This window comes from Globicephala melas, chromosome 7 (assembly GCF_963455315.2).
Source record: "Globicephala melas chromosome 7, mGloMel1.2, whole genome shotgun sequence".
Lineage (NCBI taxonomy): Eukaryota > Metazoa > Chordata > Mammalia > Artiodactyla > Delphinidae > Globicephala > Globicephala melas.
The window spans coordinates 83,736,040-83,751,373 of record NC_083320.1 but is presented as its reverse complement, the minus strand read 5'-3'; the positions used below and the strand labels follow the sequence as shown (position 1 = coordinate 83,751,373).

Sequence of the window (15,334 nt, the reverse complement as noted above, 5' to 3'; positions counted from 1 at the left end):
TTGTGAGCCAGGAGTCCCACAGCGGGCCTTTTTTCAGCCTATAAACAATACAGCTAGGAGTTTCAGTGGGTTAAGCATCAGGCTGGAAATTTGTAATAACATGAGGTCTGATTCCAGATCTATAATTTACTGGCCTGTTGAGTGACAATGGGCACATAACTTCACTGACGTGTATTTCTAAAGTTTAGTCTTGAAATTTGTATTAGTTACACATCTGTTCATAGTAGAATATATCAACCCCCCAAAATAAAGAAAATCTAAAAAAAAAACCTAATTTAAAACCAAAAGGCTAAGTAGATGCTCTGTAAACAAAAAATGCACACTGTAATTAAGTGGAATGAGCCACACATGACACTTCTAAAAAAAAGGGTTGGTGGACACTTGAGCTACAAAATATTAAAATGTATTATTCAGCTTTCATACTTAAAAGTGTGGATTGCTGTAAAACTAATAAACAGACAAAAATATCAGATTTGTAACTTAGAAAAAAATTTTTTAAAAAAAGAAGTTGGAGTATTATTGAACTGACATCATGATTCAATAGTTTCTAGCAAGAATTCTTACAAAATGATGCTGAAACATCAGTTAAATGTTTCTAGATAAGAAACATTTGTCTTTATCCAATGTTAAAATTATTTCCCTGTTGCTTAAAATGTTAATTTAAAATAATAAATAGAAGTATTTTAGATGAATATGAAATCAGTGATATGTAGAATCTTTCTAAATTTCTAAACAATGGAGGAATTCACAAATGAGAAGCTAAGAAACTTTATAACATTAAATGGAATTTCTAAATATAATATATTAAAGTTTTATATAGTAATATATTAAAGTTCTAAAGTAAACAAAAACTAAGGAAAATTTTACAAATTATATAATAGACCTGTGGTGTGAACTCTAATTTTATAAAAAGCTTGTTGAGTCCAATAAGAAAGACCACTCTCCACTAAAATATTGAACAAAATAAATGAGATTCACAAAATAAGAGAGTTAACCAATGATATTATTTCAAAAATTATTCTCGTCAGCAATCCAATACTCTTAAATCAAATACATTTTTTAAACAAAAATGTATTTTTCTGGGAAAGACCTCTCCTAAACTACTGATAGGCATATAAATTTTCATAAACTTTATGGAAAGGTAGAAATCATTGGAAAAATTGATTTAAAATGTAAAAATTGTTATGCCTAAATTTGTATATCACATTAATTCTACTTCCAGAAATTTATCTTAAAATATTGTCAGAAATGCAAACAAAGATTCACCATGAACATGTTTATTGCAGCATTATTTATAGTAGTTAAACCACTGGGAAAATTGAACGCTCATTTATAAATGTTGTGACTGGTTGTAGTCAGGCTCATGCATAGGGCTCTGTAATAGAATACTATGAACTCAACTAAAAATATGTTAAAATGGAAAAAAAGTTATGGAAAAACAGTTAAATTAGAATATAGCCTAATACAATTTTACGTACACAATAATGTGCTTTGGGTTTAAACAGTTACATAGATATATAAAATTAAAAAAAAAAACTTGAAAAAAATATATCAAACTATAACCCAATAGTGACTTTTTTTTCAGGAGTAGGATTTGGGGTTACTTTTTTTTTTTTCTTTTTCTATTTTTCAAATGTCCATAATCAGAATTCAGAACTTTTATAATCGAGGAGAAAAACATATATTTTAGACATGGTTTTTAAGGAGTCCTTATACTTATGGCCACATGATATCGAAGTGAATCAAAAATAAAAACTAAAAAAAAAAACCCCAGAGTGCACTCAAATGATTATCATTAATAAAATGTCTTTCCTTCACACAAGTGAAATTTGCTTTGTTTTGTTTTTTGTCAACATCACGTTTCCTGGTTTAAGCAAATATAACTCTATTGTGGAAGAAAGAAAATGTTTAAATGACCATAGTGTATAATCACTAATTCTCACATGCTTGCATAATTCTGGAAAAATAAACTGCATTCTCAAGTTTCAGCATGAGACCATTGATTGATACCTCCCCGGACACAGGGATGATTAGTAAAGACACCTTCTAATTATTCTCTGAATCTGTGATCTTGATGTAACATTCTTCCATTAAGATCAACACGTTCTTCTTTTAGGAGAAAAAAAAAAGTGGAAAAGGAAAGAAAGTGTAGTTAGTTCATCCAAAGGGGCAAGGGCTGAGAACGGAGTCAACATGTGCAGATAGAGAGGAAGAGGAAATTTTTTGTTCAACCCTAGTTTATTATTTCTCCACCCAAAAACAGAGTATAAGATAAACCGTGTGTGAAAAGGCAACTGGGCCCCAAAAGCAGCAGCAACTTCTTGACGTCAGATGACTTAACTGGTCTTTGCAAACGTGTTCAATTTGGTTCCTGACCCAGAAAAAAGATCCTTTTCTCCTACTCCCACACAGCATGCTGCACAAACACCCAGTTCTATGACTTTTTTGTTTCCTGCACAGTGACTTTTCATGCCTGCCTACCTGACTCACGATCTTGTGATTCCACCCCCAGGCCTCCTACACTTCCTTTGCAGATGCCAATTCCTGCTCCAGGGGTTCAGGGACAGACCCCACTCACTCTGCCTAGAGAGGACACCCCTGCGACTACCCCTGAGGTGCAGGTTACCTCCTCAGTGTGAGATTAAAAAACAGAGGAAGGATACTATTTTTATCAAGTCAGAAGTTTAAAGTGAGCATCACAGTCATGTAAGGAGGGTTTTCAAGAAAACTTCCAAATAGGGTGGAAAATGTTCACAGCCCTGGGCCCAGGCTATCCTATGAGAAAAGTCAAGTTTGACTTAGTGGCTATTTACCTTCATTTCCTACCAACTCTGTCCCCTGTCTGTGGCATTATCTGGTACTGTATCACCACAGGTTCTCCTTACCTTGTGGTTGGAGAATCCTGAGAAGTGTTAGCTGATGATGTTTAATCATCTCTCTGGATAGTTACGTTTAAAGAAAGTCATCTTGAACACCAACATGAATTTAAGATGGGAAATAATGAAGATAAAATGTTGGATTGATAAGCAGTGCTTCTGGGCAAGCTCACTACTAGTAATTTTGCTGACCTAACCATCAAGTGTTTACTTAGGACCTAATATACTCTTCCTCCTGCTCTAGTTTCCAAAGGTACATTGTTATGTCTGACTTTCCAGGCTTTTGTAAATGGAGGTTTGCTGCCCACATCAACATAGAGAACTTAGTGTAGGGCTGTAACGTATCTCAATAAATGCATGATGGATGACAGAATGAACATATACATGTGTGAATGTAGGTTATATGTATGTAAATATATATGTATATGTGTATATGTATTAGATGAGCAGATACCTCATGTAGACAATTGATGTTTTTAATCCCACATTTAGTTTATTGAAGGGCTTATTACATGGCATATATAAACAATTATATTAAAGTAAAAACTGGTGGTCTGAATAATATTTCATCAATGATATCACGTGTGCTTTTGTGAAAGTAACCTGATCTCACCTTCTCGTTCCTTTATGTCTATAGCATACTTTTAAAAAGTAGGAAAAGGTGCAGAGTCATGAAAAGTCACTGGTTGGTACTGAATGTGTTTCAGGAACTACATTTAAGTCAAATTTAAGGTGATAACAGTAAGGAAAACTGTGCCTCCTTATTTCAGGGGGACAGTGTGCCTGGTCTGGCTTTGGACCATTGAATACCTTTTAGAGGAAAGAGACCTGGGGCAGGGTATAACCTCCAAATACACAGACTGATGCTCTTTGAATGCACTGAGGGGAAAAAATGTTCAGTAACTGATTATTTCTGCATCTAATCTCCCACTTGATATAGAGAGAAAGAGTATTATAAATCATGGTGTTTCTATACAGGTCTGCTACTAACAAGCTAGTTGACAAACAGCTCAATTCCTTTGGTTTAAATATATATTTAAATTTTAAATTACTTTTATATACTCCTGAATCTGTCAGGGTCTCAAAATGAAACTCATACCATATTCAAAATTTGATATCTACAGAAGGGTTTCTTCATAGACAGACTATTTGCAAAGATTCACTGTAGCGGAAGCAGGAGAGATTGTCTGGGCTGGTGTTGGCACCAGCCCTATGCTGGTGACAACTGAAGAAACCCATAAGGAAGAGCCTGTAGTAACAACAGCCAGTACTAATGACTCTTTTGATTAGCAATAATTCTTTTCCCCTAGTAAAATAACTGATTGAAGCACTCCCAAAGTCTCAAATCCATTTTTAAAAGTAGCTCTCTGCCATTGAAGGTGGATGAATGTAAAACTGGAATCAGAATTGGATGTCACTGCAAATATTCTGGCCAAAATGAAGGCAACAGGCAACTATTTGCATATCTACTCTACCTGGAATGTCTCACACTGGGTCCTAGAATATACTTTATAATACTGTGATCCAATTTATTGTTAAAATCTCTTTTGATACCTTAGGCTAAGTAGTTTTGGATTAAGCTTTATTGCTAATGAGTAATTATGAATTAATGAACTATATAAATTCCATAACTTTTAAAATTGTGTTAATCTCTATTTAGCATAATTGTGGGGAGGCACTCATGTCATGTAGGGTATTGAAACTGGAATACAGTCATTATTGAATTTCTTTTGCTCAAAAGGTTTATGATTGGGAATGGATACAATAACAATGGGTTATTTTCACTTTTTAAAAAAAGATGGGCATTTCGAACAGTAATAACTGACTAACCTATTTTAAAATGCTTCTGATATATTTCAAACACTTCGAGACTCATTTTAACAGGAAACCTTGTAGAGCAATTGAAAACTAACTGGAGCTCACAAGCTTCATTCTGCTTCCATTCTGCTGCCCTTAACAGACATTTCCAAAATTTTGGTGCTTTTTTTTTTTTCTCTTGGCTTCAAAAGAGCTGCAACACCAGTTTTTATGTGCAGAGCTTTTCAAGACACTTTAGTCACCAAGTCCTGATGGAAGCATAATATGTAAGGACATTGCCACTGGCTGCCTATACAGGGGAACCAAGGAACTAAATGATCTTTTTTTTTTTTTTTTGAGGTATGCGGGCCTCTCACTGTTGTGGCCTCTCCCGTTGTGGAGCACAGGCTCCGGACGCGCAGGCTCAGCGGCCATGGCTCACGGGCCCAGCCGCTCCGCGGCATGTGGGATCTTCCCGGACCTGGGCACGAACCCGTGTCCCCTGCATCGGCAGGCGGACTCTCAACCACTGCGCCACCAGGGAAGCCCTAAATGATCTTTAAGATTCAGTCATCCCTAAAATTGCAGCACCCTCCTGATTTTTTTTCTTCTGTTTGGCCATCTGTTCAGTTTTTATTTTTAATCCTTTATTACAGTATAAAAGAATCCACAAATAGAGTTAAGATAGGAAAATCAAGACCTTGAGTGACTGAAGTTCCTGCTCTAGATGCGATATTCTGTTGAGACTCTGAAATGTATACAAAGACTACTCAAAGCTTTGCTTTCTCCACCCTATGAAAAAAATAAGTAGTTTCATTAACTAGGAATCTTCTAAATCAGTGCTTCTCGAACTTTGGTGTGAATACAAATCCCCATGGGATCCTGTGAAAGTGCAGATTCTGATTTAGTAGATCTTGGGGGAGGCAGGGCCTGAGATTCTGCCTTTCTGAGAAGCTCCGAGGTGATGCCAAAGCTGCCAGTCCCAGGGCCAGACTTGGAGAGTAACATGGTTCTAAACTATTGTCCTCCTATCTTCATATCCAAATTTAAAGAGATCTTGGCTTTCTAAATGTGAATCATTCTCTGTACATTCTTCCAGTTCCTGATTTCTAAAAATAAAATTGGACAGAGAACTGGAAGGGGTATTTTAGATTCCTGAAAACTGGATTAAATTAAGGTCAGAAAAACTCTTTAAAAATGCAGTTCAGGGCTTCCCTGCTGGCGCAGTGGTTGGGAGTCTGCCTGCCGATGCAGGGGACACAGGTTCGTGCCCCGGTCCGGGAAGATCCCGCATGCCACGGAGCGGCTAGGCCCGTGAGCCATGGCCGCTGAGCCTGCGCGTCCGGAGCCTGTGCTCCGCAATGGGAGAGGCCACAATAGTGAGAGGTCTGCGTACCTCAAAAAAAAAAAAAAAAAAAATGCAGTTCAGGAGGTCATAAATTCTAGATCACTTTCTAAACCAACTCTTCTCAAACTGAAGTCGGTTCCTTTATGGGATGATCTCTAGTGTTCACCTCTCTTGTCCCTCTTACTAAAAGTACCTTTTCTCCCCCAATAATCTGCCAAATTACTGCATCCTCTCAGTTCTCCATCTCTTCCCCTGCTTATGTATATCCCACAGAGGTGCCCTTTCATATATGTAGACACAATGGGTGAATTGTACTTTAAATAGGAAAGAATCTTTATCATTCAGAGTAACAGGAAATCCCAGACCCAGGGCAATATGTATGTGATATCTGAATACACAATCAGACCCTTTGAATAGCATTACATTGTAGGAGCAACAAACACAGCAGAGTCCACAAAAGCTGTCTTTTTCAGAGTATTCACAATGCAAATGAGCCATGATGAAGGAGAAAATCTGGTTAAAATCACTCACTAGCTGGATACGCATACCCCACTTTTCATATCTTCAATTTCAATTTTTCAATTTAATGGCTGGCATCTGTTAGAAAAGAAAAATGTAATGGTTAATGTTGTGGAATTAAATCCGTAGCCTCCCAAATTTATTAGAGGCTTCCCCCTTCACCTCCAAAACTCTGATACACTGGTTAAAATGCCTAGTTTTGCTTTTAAACAGAATCTGGTAGCACAACTTGGGAAAGATAATCTCTGAAGCCTCTATATTGTTCTAGGAATATCTGACGATCAGAAAAATGATCTCTATTTTGGGGGTTATTTACTAATAGCATTGTAGTCTTGTGGAAAATACTACCACCACCTACTGGCATATACTGCACACAAATTTGAAAAAGCTTCTAAATCATTAGAACAGTGCCAAATAAGGGCATGGAGTAAGATAATAATTATTGTCACTTTACTGAAACTTAAATTTCAAATTTAGTCAAATAATTTTATTTGCTTTTTGAAACTATGATAACATTTACTTCTATCACTTGAATATGTGAACTAGAAGGGAGAAAAGAGCAAAAGCCACATATAGGATGTTTAAATAGAAAGAAATAAGGTATTTATATTGTTGAAATGACACTTGCCTTTGCTTTTCACCTGTTGCTAAGTTCATTTTTGTTTTTGTTGGAGATTTATTTTATCAAACCCAGAAAGAAAAGGGAGGTTTATGTCAATGTAGCAATTCAAAAAGACATTCACACACATAGTTTGTGAAATTCTTTACAACCAACAAAAAATATCTGAAGCAGAATATAAAGCTATATACAAATCCCCTTACAATTTCAGCACCTATTTTGATAAAGGAAAACAGCCAAAAGATTACATGTATAATAAGCTTTTAGAAATTTTTATTCCACAGTTAACGCTCATTAGCTTTTAGGTTAGCATTAAATCATTTGCTCTTCTTTACAATTTCCCTTGGGAAAGAATTAAATCCTCATGTTATTTCTTCAGTGGTTATTTTGAATTTATCCTCAGACAATCTAGTCTTCAGTACTACAAATTTCCTACCTCCAAAGAAACTACTTCTTGCATAGAATCTATTTTCTTGTTCAATGGTTTAATATTTTGCATCAATGAGCTAGATTCATGAAAAGGATATGGGATTAAAGGCATGAGTTTTCTTCCCAAAACTTTACTGTGATACCCCTATTTGTTAGACTTACTGAATGGACAGTGTATTATTTTAATGATACTTATAATGACATCTGTATGTACATATACAGACAAGGATACATTTAGATAAGTACACCTAATGATAATATATTTATATATTGTCATATTCAAGAAACTCTTTTGGAGGGTGAACATATACTTTAAGTAAATAGAGAAAAAACTTTAATGTTTAATTACAGTTATATATGGAAAGTAGACATTATTTTTATTTTTTTCTCATGGATGTGAAAGTGTTTATAGACCATACGGTAGCTCATTCCTAATTATCCTATTTAAATTATAATCAGCTCCCTACCAGCTTAGTGATTGTTCAATGACCTTTTGAAAAAAAAACATTATTGTTCCCCCAAATACTGTTTTATATTACATTGATAATTAGAATTTATTATGAATTATTGAATTACCTGCACTGTTGAATTGTTCCTTTGACAGCCCAATTTTTGCTTATTTGACTACTGTCTCACTTTTTGATATCTGACGCTACTTCCCCTCCATTTACTCCCTCAAGAGAGAGTCATTAAGTCCCTACAATGTGCCCCGCACTGGCTTGGAAGAGCTGACTCTATGGTTGGTGTACGAGGCACACAATCCCTTTGACTGGTTGATATTCAAAATAGAGTGATGGAGAAATACAGTAAACAAGTAAAGCAAGAAATAAAAGGACATATTATTATAAGTGAAGTGAAATGTGAGGGAGCAATCAGGTAAGCATCTTAGCTGTGGCCAGAAAATGCCTCTTCAGCAACATGGTCACTGAGCTAAAAGAGAGACAGGAGCCCAATCACAGAGTGAAATCTTACATGATTGATGAAGATTACCTGTTTGAGGTAATTAATTAGCTATCAAAAGGTATTCAAAATATTACCTATCTTTCTCCTATTTTATGCAATAGACTTATGATGAATCTATTATATTTCCAAAATTCAACAAGATTTGAATTAGTATTTTCTACAAGAGTTGAGCTGGTATTTTCATCAAAATTTGAAAGATAGTGTTATGGCTGAATTGTGTCCTGCCCCACAATTCACATGCTGAAACCCTAACCCCCAGTGCCTCAGAATGTGACAGTATTTGCAACAAGTAGATAAATCAATCCTGAAGATCGAATGCACAGTGTATTGATTATGGTCAACAACACTGAATTATAAACTTCAGAGTTGCTAAGAGACTAGATCTTAATTGTTCTCACCACAAAAATAGATATGTAAAGTATGGGAAGTGATAGAGGTGTTAGCCATGCTATGATGGAATCATATTGCAATATATAAATGCACCAAATCAATATATTGTACACCTTCAGCTTGTGCAATGCTACATGCCAATTATATCTCAATAATTTTTTTTCTAAATTTTGAAAAGAAAGAGATGGCATTTGGAGATAGGGCCTTTAAAGAGATAACTAAAGTAAAATGAGGTCATGTGGACAGGCCCTAAACCAGTATGACTAGTGTCTTTATATGAGGAGAATATTAGGCCACAGATACACACAGAGGGAAGACCATGTGAAGATACTGGAGAAAGACAAAGATGGCCATCCACAAGAAAAGGGGAGAGGCCTTAGAAGATAGCAACTCTGCCGTCACCTTGATCTCAGACTTCTAACCTCCCGGACTGTGAGATAATACATTTCTGTTGTTTAAGTCCTCTAGTCTGTGGTACTTTGTAATGGCAGCCTTAGCAAATTATAGATAGGATTGCAAAGCATTGATGGTGGAATGAAAGGGTTATGTTAAAAGAGGGTATAGTCTATGTGAAAGAGAGTCAAGGAAGAATAAAAGGGTGTTATATAAAAAAATATGAAGAGTTAGGTTAGGTGGAAGTGTAAAGTGAATGGAAGGGGAAAGGGAAGACAAATTTTGAAAACCAGATTGGTGTTTTATGAAAGAAAATCTTGATTGTCAAACAAAGAAAATGATTTTAAATATTTTACCGAAAGTAAAAAAAAAAAAAATTCTAGTATTTTTCCCCCAAAATAAATCTTACACAAGTCTCTGATACATAGAACAGGTAAAAGCAGAGCTACTATGGTGAGGGGAGAGAGTGGCATCCAGAACCTAGCCCCTCTCAATTTCTCTTGACATCACCACATGTCCAAGATTGACACCTCAGGGATTGATGCAATATTTCGAAAACCACTGGAATAAAGAGTTGAACATTTTTAGCATACATCTTGAGTCACTATAGTATTTGTGGTAAGTTGTATTATTGTGCTCAATTTCTTGCTTCCACCCTATCCTGTAAAAGGATTACACAAATTTATCCACCGCCAGGTGACGTGCTATACCCTGTCAATGAGAGGGGTGCATATCCCTACCACAGCAATGCTGGGTTTGGCCATGTAATATGGTTTGGCCAATGTAATGTGAGCAGAAGTAACATGCACCGCATCTAAGCAGAAGATTTAAGAGCCATCACACATTTGTACCAGCTCCCTTGCCTTTTTTTCTCTGCCATAAGAATAGTATACCACAAATGGCAGATGCTCCCTCAGCATGTGTCTGATATAGGAAGACCCTTGGAGCACTAGACAACCATCATGTGTGAAGCCACTGGAATTTGGGAGCAGTTTATAATTGCATCACACCTGACAGAGTGTTTATAAGGGAAACCAAGTGAATCAGATGAATCAAAACAAGGGAGTATTTTTTCTCAAAACTGTGTGTTTAGCAGGTTCTATATTGGACTACAGTGAAAAATATGGAGTTGATAAACATTGTGCATATATACACTGATAGACATGGTAAATGGTATTAGAATTGTCTATAATTCCCTACTCTCTGTACTCCTTTTCATGTAACCTCATCTCCACCCACAAAATCTGCTGAGTGGGGTCTCCTCAACCATGGTACCACTGCTTGGATAAAGATGGGTGGACTCTGAATCTGTCACTTTTCGGGGGTAACTATAGGCTGGACAGGAACTTGGGATGTTTGAGCTAGCTCAATTAAATTTCTTACCTTGGGAATTTTAACTAAAAGACTGAGAGAGAATTTTTATAATGATAAGCTAAAAAGTCACACAGACTCAAGGCTAGGGCAGAGCATTGTGAAGCCTTAAGCATAGTGAAATGAAAATAGAGAATTTGTGGACACCAATTAAGAGAAAGATAAGAAAGAGAAAACCTAAAGAAAGCAGTGAAGGAAGCAGTGATGTTCCTCGTTACTGCCTCAGGTCCTGCCCGTAGTGAGCCTGCGACAGCCTGGGACCTGGAACCCTTTGCTGAAGTGCTTCACCTGGACACATGTCTCTCAAGCAACAAAATACTAAGAAACTATGAGGGACTAAAAATAACCACATGCATGCCCAACTGAGGCAAATCATGAACAATAAAATACAAAAAGGTCAAAACCCAACTGCCACTTCTGATTTGGCAGAAGGAAAAGCAGGGCACTGCCCATGATCCCTGCACACAGCACCACCAAGGGCATGGGCAGACCACCTAAGCCACTCATCCGGCCCAACCCACCGATCTGCCTGCACCCTCACCCCATTTAAGGAACCAGGTTGCCCCCACTTGGTGAGCAAGCAAGTGCACCTGTTACTTGTTCTCACTCCCTCGTGCTGCATCACGAGTCCCAATAAAGTCTTTCCTGAATTTCTAGTCTGGCCTCTTATCAATGTCTATGGATTAAAGAGTCCAAGAACCCAGTGCTGTCACAAGCTCTGAGTTCCCTTTTCCTCAGTGCCCAGAATACCTCTCTGTAGCTTTAAATGGCTGCCCACCCCTTTTGGTTTGAGCTCATCTGAGAGGGATTCCTTTCCTTGATACAAAACAAAAAATATAAATTTGTTAAAACACCAAGCAAATGTAGGGATGGCCCAGAGTAGAGTGCTGATATTAAAAATAAAAAAGAGAAGAGTGGTGGCTTTGGAGGCTCAGAATCAGTGTGTAGAACTGGTTGGCTAAATGGGTAATGAAAGGCAAAAGTTAAATGTTTCTTTGTTGTTCCATATTTAGTGGTAACAATATAGGAGAGCAGCTGGAAAAGAGATGTCAAAGACAATAAGGTTAGTTTGGGGCATCCTGAATGTGATGTGAGAGACTGGAATATTTCATTGGAGATGTCTCCTAACCAGTTGCAAAGGAAGAGCATCTATGCCAAAAAACACAATAACCCATTAAGCAATTATTTGCCACAGTATGTTTGGGACTACATGAAATACAAAAATAGGACCCTAAAACTTAGTTATTTTAATGTCTCCCTTTTTATAGGTTTGTGCAAAAACTGTCTTATTCCTTTGCTTCAATTAAGAGGCTATCTTTGTGTTCTTATGAATTTTTGAGCAGGTCTAACTAATGATTGAAAAACATATTGAACTATTTTAGAAAAACAATCCTGGACTTTATAAAGGCGTGTGGTTATTCCTTGTTTAATCCATAGTCTCCAAAAACTGGTATGGCAAAGGGAAAATTTTATGAACTAATTTTCATAACTTCAGTGTTCAAAATTGCAATCACGGCAGCCTCCCAAGATTCAAAACAACCAGATGAATACCCTAAGACTAGGTGAAGGAATTACGGCAAAGTTTAAGAGAGGGAGTTGATGCCTGAAATAAGGTTAAAGTAGAGAAGAGTTCTGAAGCCTTATACATTTCCTAGAAGTGGACCATAAATATGGCTCTGAGCATTTTTGTGGCAAATGCAAAAATGGAAATGCAATTAGTGTTGGTTAGGTAAAAAATAACGTATCCTCCAGGCAAAGAGAAATTTCCCCCATGGCTGTTAAATAGAGATGATTGTATGATATACAGTAGATAGCAAATGCCGCTCCACATTTTACAATAACCTTTAAAATATTCCTTCAAAATAAGTGGACAGAATGTCAACAAATGCAAGTCTACCAGGAAACTGATTTAAAGTTGCCAGGTTTACAACTTTACAAAGGACAAGTTTAATAGCTAAACAAATAGAACCTTGAAATTTTATTTCTATCTACTCCGTAAATACTTCTACATACTGTTTCTCTAAAATTCTTTTTGGTAATCGTTGAATTCCAGATTGTTTTCCCTGACAAGTTCAAGGGTGCTGCCCTGCTACATGTTGATCAGTACAGAGGCATAAGCTTTCAAAACGAGCCAGGTGGCCTTCCCTGGTGGCGCAGTGGTTGAGAGTCCGCCTGCCGATGCAGGGGACACAGGTTCGTGCCCCGGTCCGGGAAGATCCCACATGCCGCGGAGCGGCTGGGCCCGTGAGCCATGGCCGCTGAGCCTGCGCGTCCGGAGCCTGTGCTCCGTAACGGGAGAGGCCACAACAATGCGAGGCCCGCGTACCGCAAAAAAAAAAAAAAAAAAAAAAAAACGAGCCAGGTGGGGCTAGAGAACACATGCTCTGAGGCCATTGTACCCTTCTGAATATAAAATGGACTTTTACTGATGTTTTATCTTACTAAATAATTTTGAAATGATATGTCATAGGTGTCTTAAATTTCTATTCTAAGAAGCAGCTATGATCATTTTATCCTGGAAAATGGTGGAAGCATTGATGGCCAGTAAGACCACAGAATCTGAGAAAAGTCCTTAGAGAATGTCTGACTTGGAACAGTACAACTTCCTGTTACATTACCCATCAGTTGTAAAGCAGAAACCTTGACTATTCAATAAGCAAAATGCTTTTCAGGTTTATTAACTGAACGTTGAAGAATGTCAACCAAAAATAATGGCTTACGCTTTGGAATAGTTAATATGTAGCCCTTTTTGCTGGCCATAATTAGACAGCAGGGTTGGTTGATGTGGCAATTTAGGAAATATATTCATTTGTTAAAATGGTTGCAAGTTAAAATCGTTTCAGATTGTCCCCTTTAAGCATTCTACACAGAGGCCTATCACAGCTTTGTCTTCATAATCATCATTAAATTCAGTTCAAATACTAGTCATGGGAATTGTTATTTGACATTTATTTATTTTGCAATTTATCTCAAACTGATTTTACTAGGGGAAAAATGCACTAAGGAAGTTGATCTGCTATCTCAGCACTTATTTGTTTACAGAAGATTTAAGTGTAGGTGACCCTGTTCTGGTCGGAAACTTTACGATTAGAGCTCTTTCTGCCTCAGTGAAGAGTACATGTACTTTTTGTTTTTCTTTTCAGCCTTCACCAGATTTTTAAGGGAAACAAATTAAGGCAACAAGCATTTATTAAAAGGCCAGATAGGGGACATACTTGGATCTTTAAAATATCCAGTAATTTTAAGTTAGGAACTGATTCTTATGAGATAGCTTATCATTTGATATGCTAGCATGGCACATTTGTTCCAAATAAAATGAGCACATTTAGGAAAATTGTAGGTAGAGCTTAAATACATATAGGCTAATAGCAATCCTTACATTAACTGTAAACACTAAATGCATTGATTTGGATGTATATATTCAACGTAATACGAATGCTCTTGGATATACTTTTATCTTTCTTTTTAACATATATAAAATGGGATCCTACACATCTGTATATACATGCATATTAATTCTCTTAGAAAAAAACCAAGATTTTCTCATCATTTTGATTCTTCTCCAAAATTCTGTTGTTCTTCTTTGTGACTGTTTTCCACACAATCCCATTTTATTGTATTTGGATCCTTACGCACCCAAAGTTAGGGTATTGGTATGTACTTAAAAAAGACAGATTACCTTACTTTTGAGACAAAAATCTACCAATAACTATCACTTTCTCTTGTTCAATTTCCAAAGCTTTCTCTATAAAATAACCTTCTCACAAATAAATATACATTCATTTATTATTTTGCTACTTAGCTTTATTTAGGTTTAATGATATTAATTCTTCCCTAATCATGTCTTTTTAATGAAAAAATATAACAAGGCCTTTACTTTATTTACTTTTAGCTATTTCATAAATACCAGAAGAGAAACTGAATGGTTTGTGAGGAAACTTAGAAAAATTTTTCCATAAAGCAAACTTAGAAATCCTTCCCTTTGACTCCGTCTTCTAATCCTCCTTCACTGTGTTGAAGAGAGATGGAGTTTTTCCAGGTTTTTGGTTAGGTGGGTGGTTTCCAGACCGACTGGACTCTCCAGGTAGGCAATTCCAGCACAGCCCTTTCCGGTCACTGGATTTATGACCTACCCAACTTTGAAAATGATCTCAGCCAGTTCATGCTTCACATGCTTTGTTCGTGGGACAGGTAAAGCTTTGAGAAGCATGGTATCCCCAACGGTGCACTGCTGGAGAGCTTCGTGGGCAAAGTAGGTTTTTCGCTTATTAAAATACTTTAATAAATAGGGATCCAGAACAAGTCTGGTCACTCTCACTTTAGCAGTTTTTTGCATTGCTGTCCCAATCACCTTCCCCATGACCCCCATTTGGCATGGACGGATGAACGAGCTATTGACATTATTTGGCTTTGCTCACCTGGAGGGCTCCCTACGCTGTGGCGCTTCCGGCCCCGGAATCTACTTCCATCTGCAGCGGTGGCACGCGGCCGGCAGTCACCTCCCAGCTCCTTCCATAATCATTTCTGATGCATGAATTTTGGTCTACCTCAAAAAGACAATACAAAACAAAACAAAATTGTAAAATAAATAGAAAAGTACTGATGACCTATGAAGTCAGAGTGTCAGCA

General features: G+C 37.0%; 1 pseudogene; it reads right to left on the bottom strand.

Annotated features, from left to right (window-relative positions):
• Positions 1-14,711: 14,711 nt before the first annotated feature.
• On the bottom strand, positions 14,712-15,106 carry LOC115867034 (small ribosomal subunit protein uS17m pseudogene; annotated as a pseudogene).
• Between the last annotated feature and the right edge of the window lie 228 nt (positions 15,107-15,334).